Below are 14,023 nucleotides of genomic sequence, written 5' to 3' on the forward strand. Positions count from 1 at the left end.
TTGCATTTAAAAAGGCCCCGTGGGAGTGCAATGGGCCCCTGTCTTGCTGCTTAGCAATAATGGTATGGGTTTAGGTTCTGCTGTGTGTACTGGTGGTTGACTGCCCCCCAGCCCAGAGTGTGCATGGAAAATTGTCTGGCAGCCTCCCTGACAGCAAGCAGTGATAGTGCCCATGAAGGGGACCTTGTTGGGCCCGCCCCTTTCACGGTTATCGCTTCTCGGCCTTTTGGCTAAGATCAAGTGTAGTATCTGTTCTTATCAGTTTAATATCTGATACGTCCCCTATCTGGGGACCATATATTAAATGGATTTTTGAGAACGGGGGCCGATTTCGAAGCTTGCTTCCGTCGCCCTATGCATTGACCCGATATGGCAGTATCTTCGGGTACAGTGCACCACCCCCTTACAGGGTTAAAAAGAAAGATTCCTACTTTCATTGCTACCTGCTTGCTGGCTAGCCAGCTAGCCAGCCCTGTGGGCCTTGCTGCTGCAGCCAAAAAACAAAAGGTGGTGCTGCTGCTGCTGCTTCTGCTGCTTCTGCTTGTGTCTGGCCGCTGTTGGAGCGTCCAGGCACAGGACTTCTGCTGCTGCTGACTAAATGGCCTCCTTAATTGGATCATTTGAGTAGCCAGCACACCTGTGCAGGTAGGGCATGACATGATAGGCAGCTGCCTTGATAGCGGGTGGGTGCTGAATGTTCCTAATTGACAAAATAAGATTAATGCTTATGAAGAAATATAAAATCTCATCCCTTCCCCAATATCGCGCCACACCCCTACCCCTTAATTCCCTGGTTGAACTTGATGGACATATGTCTTTTTTCGACCGTACTAACTATGTAACTATGTAACATAACATGGGGGGGGGGGTCTCCTGGCTGTTCACACAGGTGTGTCATTGCTGTACATTGACCATGCATTGCTTCTGTGGTATTGCAAAGGCAAAGACAAATGCTTCCAGTCATCCATTGCACTAATGGATTGGTCATCAGCTGGCTGTCTATGTCCCGCATCAATATAGACCAAAGTACAGAGGGTTAGGCTATGCTATTGTGCACCTACCTGATGCATCAGAAGGTGCGAGGCCCTTGCTAAATTCTGTGCACAGACTTTGAGATCTATACTTTAGACTGTATCTAAACCTGCTCCAACATGGACTGACATTCTGGCCTACTTTCAGCCGATGCGACTTGTCTGTCGCTGAACAGTCGCTTTTTATGTATTCAGCACCTATGTATAATGTTGTAAAAATGCTCTAGAAGCTAAAGTCGCAGAAATGTCACACATATTTGGCCTGCAACTTTCTGTGCGACAAATTCAGACAGGAAAAATCAGTATAAATCCTTAGAAAATTATCCCCCAGTGTCTCCATCTGCTGGCGGTATTGAATAAGCATTGCTGCACTGATGGGGTATGCATTAGACGAAAAAAAAGAAGAAAAAGAAGAATAATACGCCCAGAAAAGAGGCGAAAAGGAGAAAAACGTAAAAAAACTTGAAAAAAAAGTAAGAGGAAGAGAAGGGAAAAAAAGGTGGAAATGGGTTTAAAAGTGATTTCGGCGGAGAAATATATATATATATATATATATATATATATATATATATATATATATGCGCACACACACACATATATATAAACGTATTCTCCGTTGAGATATTGCAGCCGCTGCTGTGTCCAGGCCCAGGAGCCTTAGCACTGTGCTGTGATGTCACTCAATACCACTGACATCACTAGGTGTAAACAACATCTCTCCTTTGCTGTGTATGTGACTATGGAGCTGTTTGGTGATGTCGTCTATTATGGCCTTCATAGAAGCAACAGGAGATTGTTGCATCCATCTAGAACCCTCAGAACTACAGTGCTATGATGTCACTCACTTCCACAGGCCTTGCAGAGTGTAAACAACAACAACCCAGCTTTGTTGTGTATGTAACCATAGGGATTTGTGATGTCACCTAGAACCTTCACAGCAGCGACAGCTTTATGAGGAGCATCAGCACTGCTCTGCCTGAGCAGAACCATCACCGCCATAGGTTGTCAAATAACCCGGATTTAACCCACACAGGTAAGTCCAATGGGGTGCAGGCATGTCCTCTATGCTTACAGCTTCCCGTGGGTGTTGGTTTGATACCGTTTGGGGACAGCCAAGGAGGCATCTGCAGGCAACAAAGGTAGGTGTGTGCTTGTGTGTGTGTTTCCTATGCAGATCCTAAGCCCAGTGTCACATGCAAGTAGGAGGAGTAAGAAGGGTTCCTGGCAAATCCGGGTTATGGATTGCATTTAAAAAGGCCCCATGGGAGTGCAATGGGCCCCTGTCTTGCTGCTTAGCAATAATGGTATGGGTTTAGGTTCTGCTGTGTATACTGGTGGTTGACTGCCCCCCAGCCCAGAGTGTGCATGGAAAATTGTCTGGCAGCCTCCCTGACAGCAAGCAGTGATAGTGCCCATGAAGGGGACCTTGTTGGGCCCGCCCCTTTCACGGTTATCGCTTCTCGGCCTTTTGGCTAAGATCAAGTGTAGTATCTGTTCTTATCAGTTTAATATCTGATACGTCCCCTATCTGGGGACCATATATTAAATGGATTTTTGAGAACGGGGGCCGATTTCGAAGCTTGCTTCCGTCGCCCTATGCATTGACCCGATATGGCAGTATCTTCGGGTACAGTGCACCACCCCCTTACAGGGTTAAAAAGAAAGATTCCTACTTTCATTGCTACCTGCTTGCTGGCTAGCCAGCTAGCCAGCCCTGTGGGCCTTGCTGCTGCAGCCAAAAAACAAAAGGTGGTGCTGCTGCTGCTGCTTCTGCTGCTTCTGCTTGTGTCTGGCCGCTGTTGGAGCGTCCAGGCACAGGACTTCTGCTGCTGCTGACTAAATGGCCTCCTTAATTGGATCATTTGAGTAGCCAGCACACCTGTGCAGGTAGGGCATGACATGATAGGCAGCTGCCTTGATAGCGGGTGGGTGCTGAATGTTCCTAATTGACAAAATAAGATTAATGCTTATGAAGAAATATAAAATCTCATCCCTTCCCCAATATCGCGCCACACCCCTACCCCTTAATTCCCTGGTTGAACTTGATGGACATATGTCTTTTTTCGACCGTACTAACTATGTAACTATGTAACATAACATGGGGGGGGGGGGGGGTCTCCTGGCTGTTCACACAGGTGTGTCATTGCTGTACATTGACCATGCATTGCTTCTGTGGTATTGCAAAGGCAAAGACAAATGCTTCCAGCCATCCATTGCACTAATGGATTGGTCATCAGCTGGCTGTCTATGTCCCGCATCAATATAGACCAAAGTACAGAGGGTTAGGCTATGCTATTGTGCACCTACCTGATGCATCAGAAGGTGCGAGGCCCTTGCTAAATTCTGTGCACAGACTTTGAGATCTATACTTTAGACTGTATCTAAACCTGCTCCAACATGGACTGACATTCTGGCCTACTTTCAGCCGATGCGACTTGTCTGTCGCTGAACAGTCGCTTTTTATGTATTCAGCACCTATGTATAATGTTGTAAAAATGCTCTAGAAGCTAAAGTCGCAGAAATGTCACACATATTTGGCCTGCAACTTTCTGTGCGACAAATTCAGACAGGAAAAATCAGTATAAATCCTTAGAAAATTATCCCCCAGTGTCTCCATCTGCTGGCGGTATTGAATAAGCATTGCTGCACTGATGGGGTATGCATTAGACGAAAAAAAAGAAGAAAAAGAAGAATAATACGCCCAGAAAAGAGGCGAAAAGGAGAAAAACGTAAAAAAACGTGAAAAAAAAGTAAGAGGAAGAGAAGGGAAAAAAAGGTGGAAATGGGTTTAAAAGTGATTTCGGCGGAGAAATATATATATATATATATATATATATATACGCGCACACACACACATATATATAAACGTATTCTCCGTTGAGATATTGCAGCCGCTGCTGTGTCCAGGCCCAGGAGCCTTAGCACTGTGCTGTGATGTCACTCAATACCACTGACATCACTAGGTGTAAACAACATCTCTCCTTTGCTGTGTATGTGACTATGGAGCTGTTTGGTGATGTCGTCTATTATGGCCTTCATAGAAGCAACAGGAGATTGTTGCATCCATCTAGAACCCTCAGAACTACAGTGCTATGATGTCACTCACTTCCACAGGCCTTGCAGAGTGTAAACAACAACAACCCAGCTTTGTTGTGTATGTAACCATAGGGATTTGTGATGTCACCTAGAACCTTCACAGCAGCGACAGCTTTATGAGGAGCATCAGCACTGCTCTGCCTGAGCAGAACCATCACCGCCATAGGTTGTCAAATAACCCGGATTTAACCCACACAGGTAAGTCCAATGGGGTGCAGGCATGTCCTCTATGCTTACAGCTTCCCGTGGGTGTTGGTTTGATACCGTTTGGGGACAGCCAAGGAGGCATCTGCAGGCAACAAAGGTAGGTGTGTGCTTGTGTGTGTGTTTCCTATGCAGATCCTAAGCCCAGTGTCACATGCAAGTAGGAGGAGTAAGAAGGGTTCCTGGCAAATCCGGGTTATGGATTGCATTTAAAAAGGCCCCGTGGGAGTGCAATGGGCCCCTGTCTTGCTGCTTAGCAATAATGGTATGGGTTTAGGTTCTGCTGTGTGTACTGGTGGTTGACTGCCCCCCAGCCCAGAGTGTGCATGGAAAATTGTCTGGCAGCCTCCCTGACAGCAAGCAGTGATAGTGCCCATGAAGGGGACCTTGTTGGGCCCGCCCCTTTCACGGTTATCGCTTCTCGGCCTTTTGGCTAAGATCAAGTGTAGTATCTGTTCTTATCAGTTTAATATCTGATACGTCCCCTATCTGGGGACCATATATTAAATGGATTTTTGAGAACGGGGGCCGATTTCGAAGCTTGCTTCCGTCGCCCTATGCATTGACCCGATATGGCAGTATCTTTGGGTACAGTGCACCACCCCCTTACAGGGTTAAAAAGAAAGATTCCTACTTTCATTGCTACCTGCTTGCTGGCTAGCCAGCTAGCCAGCCCTGTGGGCCTTGCTGCTGCAGCCAAAAAACAAAAGGTGGTGCTGCTGCTGCTGCTGCTTCTGCTGCTTCTGCTTGTGTCTGGCCGCTGTTGGAGCGTCCAGGCACAGGACTTCTGCTGCTGCTGACTAAATGGCCTCCTTAATTGGATCATTTGAGTAGCCAGCACACCTGTGCAGGTAGGGCATGACATGATAGGCAGCTGCCTTGATAGCGGGTGGGTGCTGAATGTTCCTAATTGACAAAATAAGATTAATGCTTATGAAGAAATATAAAATCTCATCCCTTCCCCAATATCGCGCCACACCCCTACCCCTTAATTCCCTGGTTGAACTTGATGGACATATGTCTTTTTTCGACCGTACTAACTATGTAACTATGTAACATAACATGGGGGGGGGGGGGGGGGTCTCCTGGCTGTTCACACAGGTGTGTCATTGCTGTACATTGACCATGCATTGCTTCTGTGGTATTGCAAAGGCAAAGACAAATGCTTCCAGCCATCCATTGCACTAATGGATTGGTCATCAGCTGGCTGTCTATGTCCCGCATCAATATAGACCAAAGTACAGAGGGTTAGGCTATGCTATTGTGCACCTACCTGATGCATCAGAAGGTGCGAGGCCCTTGCTAAATTCTGTGCACAGACTTTGAGATCTATACTTTAGACTGTATCTAAACCTGCTCCAAGATGGACTGACATTCTGGCCTACTTTCAGCCGATGCGACTTGTCTGTCGCTGAACAGTCGCTTTTTATGTATTCAGCACCTATGTATAATGTTGTAAAAATGCTCTAGAAGCTAAAGTCGCAGAAATGTCACACATATTTGGCCTGCAACTTTCTGTGCGACAAATTCAGACAGGAAAAATCAGTATAAATCCTTAGAAAATTATCCCCCAGTGTCTCCATCTGCTGGCGGTATTGAATAAGCATTGCTGCACTGATGGGGTATGCATTAGACGAAAAAAAAGAAGAAAAAGAAGAATAATACGCCCAGAAAAGAGGCGAAAAGGAGAAAAACGTAAAAAAACGTGAAAAAAAAGTAAGAGGAAGAGAAGGGAAAAAAAGGTGGAAATGGGTTTAAAAGTGATTTCGGCGGAGAAATATATATATATATATATATATATATATATATATATATATATATACGCGCACACACACACATATATATAAACGTATTCTCCGTTGAGATATTGCAGCCGCTGCTGTGTCCAGGCCCAGGAGCCTTAGCACTGTGCTGTGATGTCACTCAATACCACTGACATCACTAGGTGTAAACAACATCTCTCCTTTGCTGTGTATGTGACTAACTATGGAGCTGTTTGGTGATGTCGTCTATTATGGCCTTCATAGAAGCAACAGGAGATTGTTGCATCCATCTAGAACCCTCAGAACTACAGTGCTATGATGTCACTCACTTCCACAGGCCTTGCAGAGTGTAAACAACAACAACCCAGCTTTGTTGTGTATGTAACCATAGGGATTTGTGATGTCACCTAGAACCTTCACAGCAGCGACAGCTTTATGAGGAGCATCAGCACTGCTCTGCCTGAGCAGAACCATCACCGCCATAGGTTGTCAAATAACCCGGATTTAACCCACACAGGTAAGTCCAATGGGGTGCAGGCATGTCCTCTATGCTTACAGCTTCCCGTGGGTGTTGGTTTGATACCGTTTGGGGACAGCCAAGGAGGCATCTGCAGGCAACAAAGGTAGGTGTGTGCTTGTGTGTGTGTTTCCTATGCAGATCCTAAGCCCAGTGTCACATGCAAGTAGGAGGAGTAAGAAGGGTTCCTGGCAAATCCGGGTTATGGATTGCATTTAAAAAGGCCCCGTGGGAGTGCAATGGGCCCCTGTCTTGCTGCTTAGCAATAATGGTATGGGTTTAGGTTCTGCTGTGTGTACTGGTGGTTGACTGCCCCCCAGCCCAGAGTGTGCATGGAAAATTGTCTGGCAGCCTCCCTGACAGCAAGCAGTGATAGTGCCCATGAAGGGGACCTTGTTGGGCCCGCCCCTTTCACGGTTATCGCTTCTCGGCCTTTTGGCTAAGATCAAGTGTAGTATCTGTTCTTATCAGTTTAATATCTGATACGTCCCCTATCTGGGGACCATATATTAAATGGATTTTTGAGAACGGGGGCCGATTTCGAAGCTTGCTTCCGTCGCCCTATGCATTGACCCGATATGGCAGTATCTTCGGGTACAGTGCACCACCCCCTTACAGGGTTAAAAAGAAAGATTCCTACTTTCATTGCTACCTGCTTGCTGGCTAGCCAGCTAGCCAGCCCTGTGGGCCTTGCTGCTGCAGCCAAAAAACAAAAGGTGGTGCTGCTGCTGCTGCTTCTGCTGCTTCTGCTTGTGTCTGGCCGCTGTTGGAGCGTCCAGGCACAGGACTTCTGCTGCTGCTGACTAAATGGCCTCCTTAATTGGATCATTTGAGTAGCCAGCACACCTGTGCAGGTAGGGCATGACATGATAGGCAGCTGCCTTGATAGCGGGTGGGTGCTGAATGTTCCTAATTGACAAAATAAGATTAATGCTTATGAAGAAATATAAAATCTCATCCCTTCCCCAATATCGCGCCACACCCCTACCCCTTAATTCCCTGGTTGAACTTGATGGACATATGTCTTTTTTCGACCGTACTAACTATGTAACTATGTAACATAACATGGGGGGGGGGGGGGGGGGGTCTCCTGGCTGTTCACACAGGTGTGTCATTGCTGTACATTGACCATGCATTGCTTCTGTGGTATTGCAAAGGCAAAGACAAATGCTTCCAGCCATCCATTGCACTAATGGATTGGTCATCAGCTGGCTGTCTATGTCCCGCATCAATATAGACCAAAGTACAGAGGGTTAGGCTATGCTATTGTGCACCTACCTGATGCATCAGAAGGTGCGAGGCCCTTGCTAAATTCTGTGCACAGACTTTGAGATCTATACTTTAGACTGTATCTAAACCTGCTCCAACATGGACTGACATTCTGGCCTACTTTCAGCCGATGCGACTTGTCTGTCGCTGAACAGTCGCTTTTTATGTATTCAGCACCTATGTATAATGTTGTAAAAATGCTCTAGAAGCTAAAGTCGCAGAAATGTCACACATATTTGGCCTGCAACTTTCTGTGCGACAAATTCAGACAGGAAAAATCAGTATAAATCCTTAGAAAATTATCCCCCAGTGTCTCCATCTGCTGGCGGTATTGAATAAGCATTGCTGCACTGATGGGGTATGCATTAGACGAAAAAAAAGAAGAAAAAGAAGAATAATACGCCCAGAAAAGAGGCGAAAAGGAGAAAAACGTAAAAAAACGTGAAAAAAAAGTAAGAGGAAGAGAAGGGAAAAAAAGGTGGAAATGGGTTTAAAAGTGATTTCGGCGGAGAAATATATATATATACATATATATATATATATATATATATATATATATACGCGCACACACACACATATATATAAACGTATTCTCCGTTGAGATATTGCAGCCGCTGCTGTGTCCAGGCCCAGGAGCCTTAGCACTGTGCTGTGATGTCACTCAATACCACTGACATCACTAGGTGTAAACAACATCTCTCCTTTGCTGTGTATGTGACTATGGAGCTGTTTGGTGATGTCGTCTATTATGGCCTTCATAGAAGCAACAGGAGATTGTTGCATCCATCTAGAACCCTCAGAACTACAGTGCTATGATGTCACTCACTTCCACAGGCCTTGCAGAGTGTAAACAACAACAACCCAGCTTTGTTGTGTATGTAACCATAGGGATTTGTGATGTCACCTAGAACCTTCACAGCAGCGACAGCTTTATGAGGAGCATCAGCACTGCTCTGCCTGAGCAGAACCATCACCGCCATAGGTTGTCAAATAACCCGGATTTAACCCACACAGGTAAGTCCAATGGGGTGCAGGCATGTCCTCTATGCTTACAGCTTCCCGTGGGTGTTGGTTTGATACCGTTTGGGGACAGCCAAGGAGGCATCTGCAGGCAACAAAGGTAGGTGTGTGCTTGTGTGTGTGTTTCCTATGCAGATCCTAAGCCCAGTGTCACATGCAAGTAGGAGGAGTAAGAAGGGTTCCTGGCAAATCCGGGTTATGGATTGCATTTAAAAAGGCCCCGTGGGAGTGCAATGGGCCCCTGTCTTGCTGCTTAGCAATAATGGTATGGGTTTAGGTTCTGCTGTGTGTACTGGTGGTTGACTGCCCCCCAGCCCAGAGTGTGCATGGAAAATTGTCTGGCAGCCTCCCTGACAGCAAGCAGTGATAGTGCCCATGAAGGGGACCTTGTTGGGCCCGCCCCTTTCACGGTTATCGCTTCTCGGCCTTTTGGCTCAGATCAAGTGTAAACTTGGTCTGGGTCAGGGGTGCGTGTTTCTCTGCTTGCAGAGGGTTTTTTCAGGAGGCGATACTGTGGTCTCAGACCGACAGAGAAGATGGCAGCTGGATTCGTTAAGAACACTATTCCGGTGAAGGTGGAGGTTTCTGATGTGGAGAAGAATAAGATCACGTTTGTGGGGCGTCGTTTGGTGGAGGACATGGCCGGGATACCGATGAAGGACGTCTTTTGCTTACAGGAAAGTAAGCGGCAAGGTATATATGATGTGAGTTTCTACACTATTAATGGGTGCCTGTCCTTTTACCAGAGCCTGCGTGAGAATGTGGAAAATACCATTATGAAGAATGTGTCATTTGAGCCTTTGTTTGAGTTGGAGGAGAAACCCATTTTAGTCCGTGTATACAACCCGTTTATGGATGTGAAGTTGGTGGAAAAATTTTTGAAGCAGTACTGTGAGACTGTCAGAGGAGGGATTGCACAGAAGAGCATATTGGGAGTGTTTAATGCGGAGTATAAGTTTTTGGTGAAGTTGAAGCAAGATGCCAGTGGAATTTACGGAGTGCAGCATCCCCCGGCGAGTTTTTCTATTGCGGGGCAGAGAGGTTATCTTACCTACCCTGGGCAGCCCATGTTCTGCAGAAAGTGCCATATGTTTGGGCATGTGAAGGAGAATTGTGCGGCTGTGAGAGTGTGCAGGAATTGCCAGAAAGAGGGACATGAGGCCAATGCGTGTCCTGAGCCAAAAAAATGCCATGTATGTGGAGAGGCTGGACATGTGATGAGAGAGTGCCCGGAAGAGAGAAAAAGGAGGGAGGAGGAGAAGATCGAAAGACAGAAAGAGGTAGAAAGGAAGCAGGAGGAGGGAAAGAGATACCTGGAAGAGAGAGATAAAATGGAGACAAGTGCTGTGATGGAGGGGACTCCAGTTTTGGAGGGGACTCCAGTTTTGGAGGGGTCTCCAATTTTGGAGGGAAATCCCATTTTGGAGGGAAAACCCGTTTTGGCGGGAAAACCTGGACTTAAGCTTATGGAGAGCAAGACTGTGGCTGTGGTGCAGAAGGAGTTGGAGGAAGAGATGGAGAATGAGCCTGTGATTGAAGATTTTACTACCGATTCAGAGAGTGCTGTGTCTTCAGGAAGGCATAGAGGGAAGAAAGTGGCGGATGATTTGTGTCACAGGTATCCAAAAAAAGCGAGAAAGAAAGAATGGGCTGAGAGGAGTGAGGAGACTTCGTTTAGTTCGAGAAACCCTTTCGAACCATTATTTAGATCCGAGGTGGATCAGGAAGGTCATGGACAAGTACCGCTTGGTACCTTAACCCGTAGAACATCGCATTGATTGGTGTTTTCTTTTGTATATAGGTGATTGTTTTGTTGTGTTTTTTTCCTTTGTTTTTTTTCATATGGGGATAGTAGTATGTCTTTTAAAATAATTTCATCTAATGTTAGGGTGTTTAGGAGTAGGGTTAGGAGGGCTGCAATTTTGCAGGAGTTGGCAGGTATGGGGGCTGATGTTATTTGTGTACAAGAGTGTGGGTTGGTGGAAGAGGTAGGGAAGGGGGAGTGGGGATATGGGGATTCTGTGTGGTCTATGTCTTCTGTAAATAGGAATGATGGGGTTGGTGTGTTATTTAAGGATAAGAGGTTCAAGGTAGAGAGCCATACAGTGATTGAAGAGGGAAGGTGTTTGATGGTTAAGGTGGAGGTGGGTGGAGTTAAGGTTCGAATATTTAATGTGTATGCGTCTGTTAAGAAGAATGAGAGGGTGGAGTTGTTTGAGAAGTTAAAGTTGTTTTTGCCGGGGAGAGAGCCTATGGTATGTGTGGGGGATTTCAATTGTGAGATTGAAGGGAGTAAGATCGATGTATCTGGTAGGATGTTGAGGAATGTGGTGAATGATTTGAGGTTGCAAGATGTGGCTAAGTTGTGTAATGTTGATGTGTGTCCGACTTATTTTTCAGATAGGGGAAAGTGTGCTTCAAGATTGGATATGTGTTTTGTGTCAAAAGGAGTGGTGGGTAGGAAGTATATGCAAATGAAGGTATTGTATTCAGATCATGAGTGTGTAAGATGTGATTTGGGGTTTAATGTGGAATGTTTGAGTGGGCGGGGTTTATGGAAATTGAATGTTAGTTTGATGGAGGAGGGAGGGGTGTATGAGAGGTATGTGAAGAAGTATGAGGTTTGGAAGAGGAGGAAAGCTGATTTTGTGGATGTATTGCAGTGGTGGAGTTGGGTGAAGGAGAGAACGCATGTTTTCTTTAAAAGAGAGGGGTATAAGAGAGCTGCGGGAAAGAGAAGAAGGTATGAGTGGCTGCAGAAGAGATTGATCTTTTTGAAAAAATGGAGGAAGAGTGGTGGTTGTGTGGAGAGTGAGATTGAAGAGATTAAGAAGGAAGTAGAGAAGTGGATGTTGGAGAGAGGAAGAGAGATTGTGTATCAGGCTAAGTTGAATAAGTTGGAGAAGGGTGAGAGATGCTCAAGGTTTTTCTTTAAAAGGGTGTCTGGTAAAAGAGAGGAGTTGATAGAGGTGTATGATAAGAATGGTGTGATGGTTAAAGGTAAAAGAGTGTTGAGTGTGGTTGAGGATTTTTATAAGGATTTATATGCTGAGAAGGAGTGTGATATGGGTCTGCAGTCTGAGGTGATTGGGAAGATTGAGAGCAGAGTGCATGACAGGGAGGCAGATAGCCTGGTGAAAGGTGTGGGAGTGAAAGAATTGGAGTTGGTGATTAAAAGTATGGCTAGAAATAAGACACCAGGTGAGGATGGGTTGCCGGTGGAATTTTATGCTAGAATGTGGGAGACGGTTAAAGTGGATTTGGTGGAGATTTATGATTTTGTGTGCAAGAATGGTAGATTGGAGGAAAGTATGAAGAGTGGAGTGGTGGTATTGATCTTTAAAAAAGGGGATAGAAAGGATGTGAGGAATTGGAGACCGATTACGTTATTGAATGTTGATTATAAAATTCTTGCAAAGGTGTTGGCGAATAGAATGAGGGATGTGATTGATCAGGTGATTGGAGAAGAACAAGTATGTGGTGTGCCAAAAAGAAGGATAAGTGAGAATTTGGGTTTGTTGCGTGATGTATTATGGGATTGCTTGGGTAGAGATCAGTGTGTTGGAGTGTTGTCTTTGGATTTTGAGAAAGCTTTTGATAGGTTGTCACATGAGTTTTTATTTAAAGTGTTGGATAGAATGGGTTTTCCGGAAGGTTTTGTTAAAATGATTAGAGTATTGTATGATGGAGTGTATAGTAAAGTATTAATTAATGGCTGGGTTAGTAAGAAAGTGAATGTGTGTTCTGGAGTGAGACAGGGGTGTCCCCTGTCACCCTTGGTCTTTATATGTGCGATAGAGCCTTTGTTGGAGTTGTTGAGAAGGGATAAGTGTATGAGAGGTGTGAGGATTCCTGGGAGTGGTGGGAGAGACTTGAAAGTGTTGGCATATATGGATGATGTTTGTGTGATCTGTGAGTATGTTGGAGCTTTGCAGAGAGCAAAGTTGTTGGCTGGGTATTTTTGCGGTGCTTCTGGTTTTAGAGTTAATTGGGATAAGAGTGAGTATAAGGTTTTTGGAAGGATGTATGAAGTAGAGGATGTAGGGGTGAAATGTGTAGACGGAGCGATTAAGGTGTTGGGAGTTAAATTTGATGAGAGGCTGGATGGAAGAGAAAGTTGGGAAGAGGTTGGTGTTAGAATAAAGAGGAAGTTGGATTTTTGGAGTATGAGAGAGTTGTCAATGATTGGTAAGATTGTGGTGATCAAGAGTGTGATATTGCCGATCCTGTTGTATGTGGCTTTGGTGTTTCCACCAGGTTATATGACACTGAGAAAGTTGAATAGGATTTTGTTTGTATTTTTCTGGGGGTCGAAAGTGGAGAAGGTGAGAAGAGAGAATGTGATGAAAGAGTGTAGGAATGGAGGAATGAATTTTCCTAATGTTGAAGTGTATCTGGGGATTAATCTATTGTTTGCTGTGAGGAGAAGTATGGGAGAGCAGTGGAAATTTGCATGTATGATGAGGTTTCTAGGAGGGGGTGTGTTATGCAGATTAGGGTGGATGGAGAGAGATCTGAGAAAGCCGTATGCTTTGGTGAGTCCTGGTTGGTATGGGTTTGTTGAGGTGTTCATGAGAAAGTTTGGTTTGATAGGTGTGAGACAGGATGTGTTAAAGGAGAAGAAGAGTATGGTGAAGTGTATTAGGGAGAAGGAAGTTCAGTGTAATATTAATATGGTGAGAGGACAGAATGTGAGTAAAGTGTGGAAGAGTTTGCAGACAGATGGTATGACTAATAGACAGAGAGAGATTGTATGGCAGAGTTTGCATGGTGCATTGCCAGTAAGAGAGGTACAGAAGAGTCGGGGGATTGGAAGGAGTGAGAGATGTCCGAGAGAGGGTTGTGGAGGGAATGAGAGTATTATGCATTTGTTTTGGAATTGTGATAGAGCGCAAGAAGTGTGGAAGGGAATTGGTCCGTTGGCCAAAGAATTGATGGGGGTAAGAAAGTGGTCTTTTGAAGTGATTATGTTTGGTCTGGCGGTGGTAGGTGGGAGGAAGGAGAGAATGTTATATGTGTTGTTAGCGATAATTAAGGAGGTATTGTGGGATGTTAGGAATTTGTATATATTTAAGAAGAAGGATGTGTCGGTTGAAGAGTGTATGAGAATGATATTAGATAGA

General features: G+C 45.2%; 4 non-coding genes across 4 annotated transcripts; all 4 read left to right on the top strand.

Moving 5' to 3' along the window:
• The first annotated feature begins 210 nt into the window (after positions 1-210).
• On the top strand, positions 211-401 carry LOC130337584 (U2 spliceosomal RNA). The gene has a single exon (XR_008878442.1). It is a non-coding gene; the product is annotated as a U2 spliceosomal RNA (small nuclear RNA).
• A 2,082-nt stretch (positions 402-2,483) lies between these two features.
• Positions 2,484-2,674, top strand: LOC130337585 (U2 spliceosomal RNA). The gene has a single exon (XR_008878443.1). It is a non-coding gene; the product is annotated as a U2 spliceosomal RNA (small nuclear RNA).
• Positions 2,675-4,744: 2,070 nt separating this feature from the next.
• On the top strand, positions 4,745-4,935 carry LOC130337613 (U2 spliceosomal RNA). Its single transcript, XR_008878468.1, has one exon. It is a non-coding gene; the product is annotated as a U2 spliceosomal RNA (small nuclear RNA).
• A 2,095-nt stretch (positions 4,936-7,030) lies between these two features.
• Positions 7,031-7,221, top strand: LOC130337586 (U2 spliceosomal RNA). The gene has a single exon (XR_008878444.1). It is a non-coding gene; the product is annotated as a U2 spliceosomal RNA (small nuclear RNA).
• The last annotated feature ends 6,802 nt before the right edge of the window (positions 7,222-14,023 follow it).

The sequence above is a fragment of the Hyla sarda genome, unplaced genomic scaffold (genome assembly GCF_029499605.1).
Source record: "Hyla sarda isolate aHylSar1 unplaced genomic scaffold, aHylSar1.hap1 scaffold_502, whole genome shotgun sequence".
In the NCBI taxonomy this organism is placed as follows: domain Eukaryota; kingdom Metazoa; phylum Chordata; class Amphibia; order Anura; family Hylidae; genus Hyla; species Hyla sarda.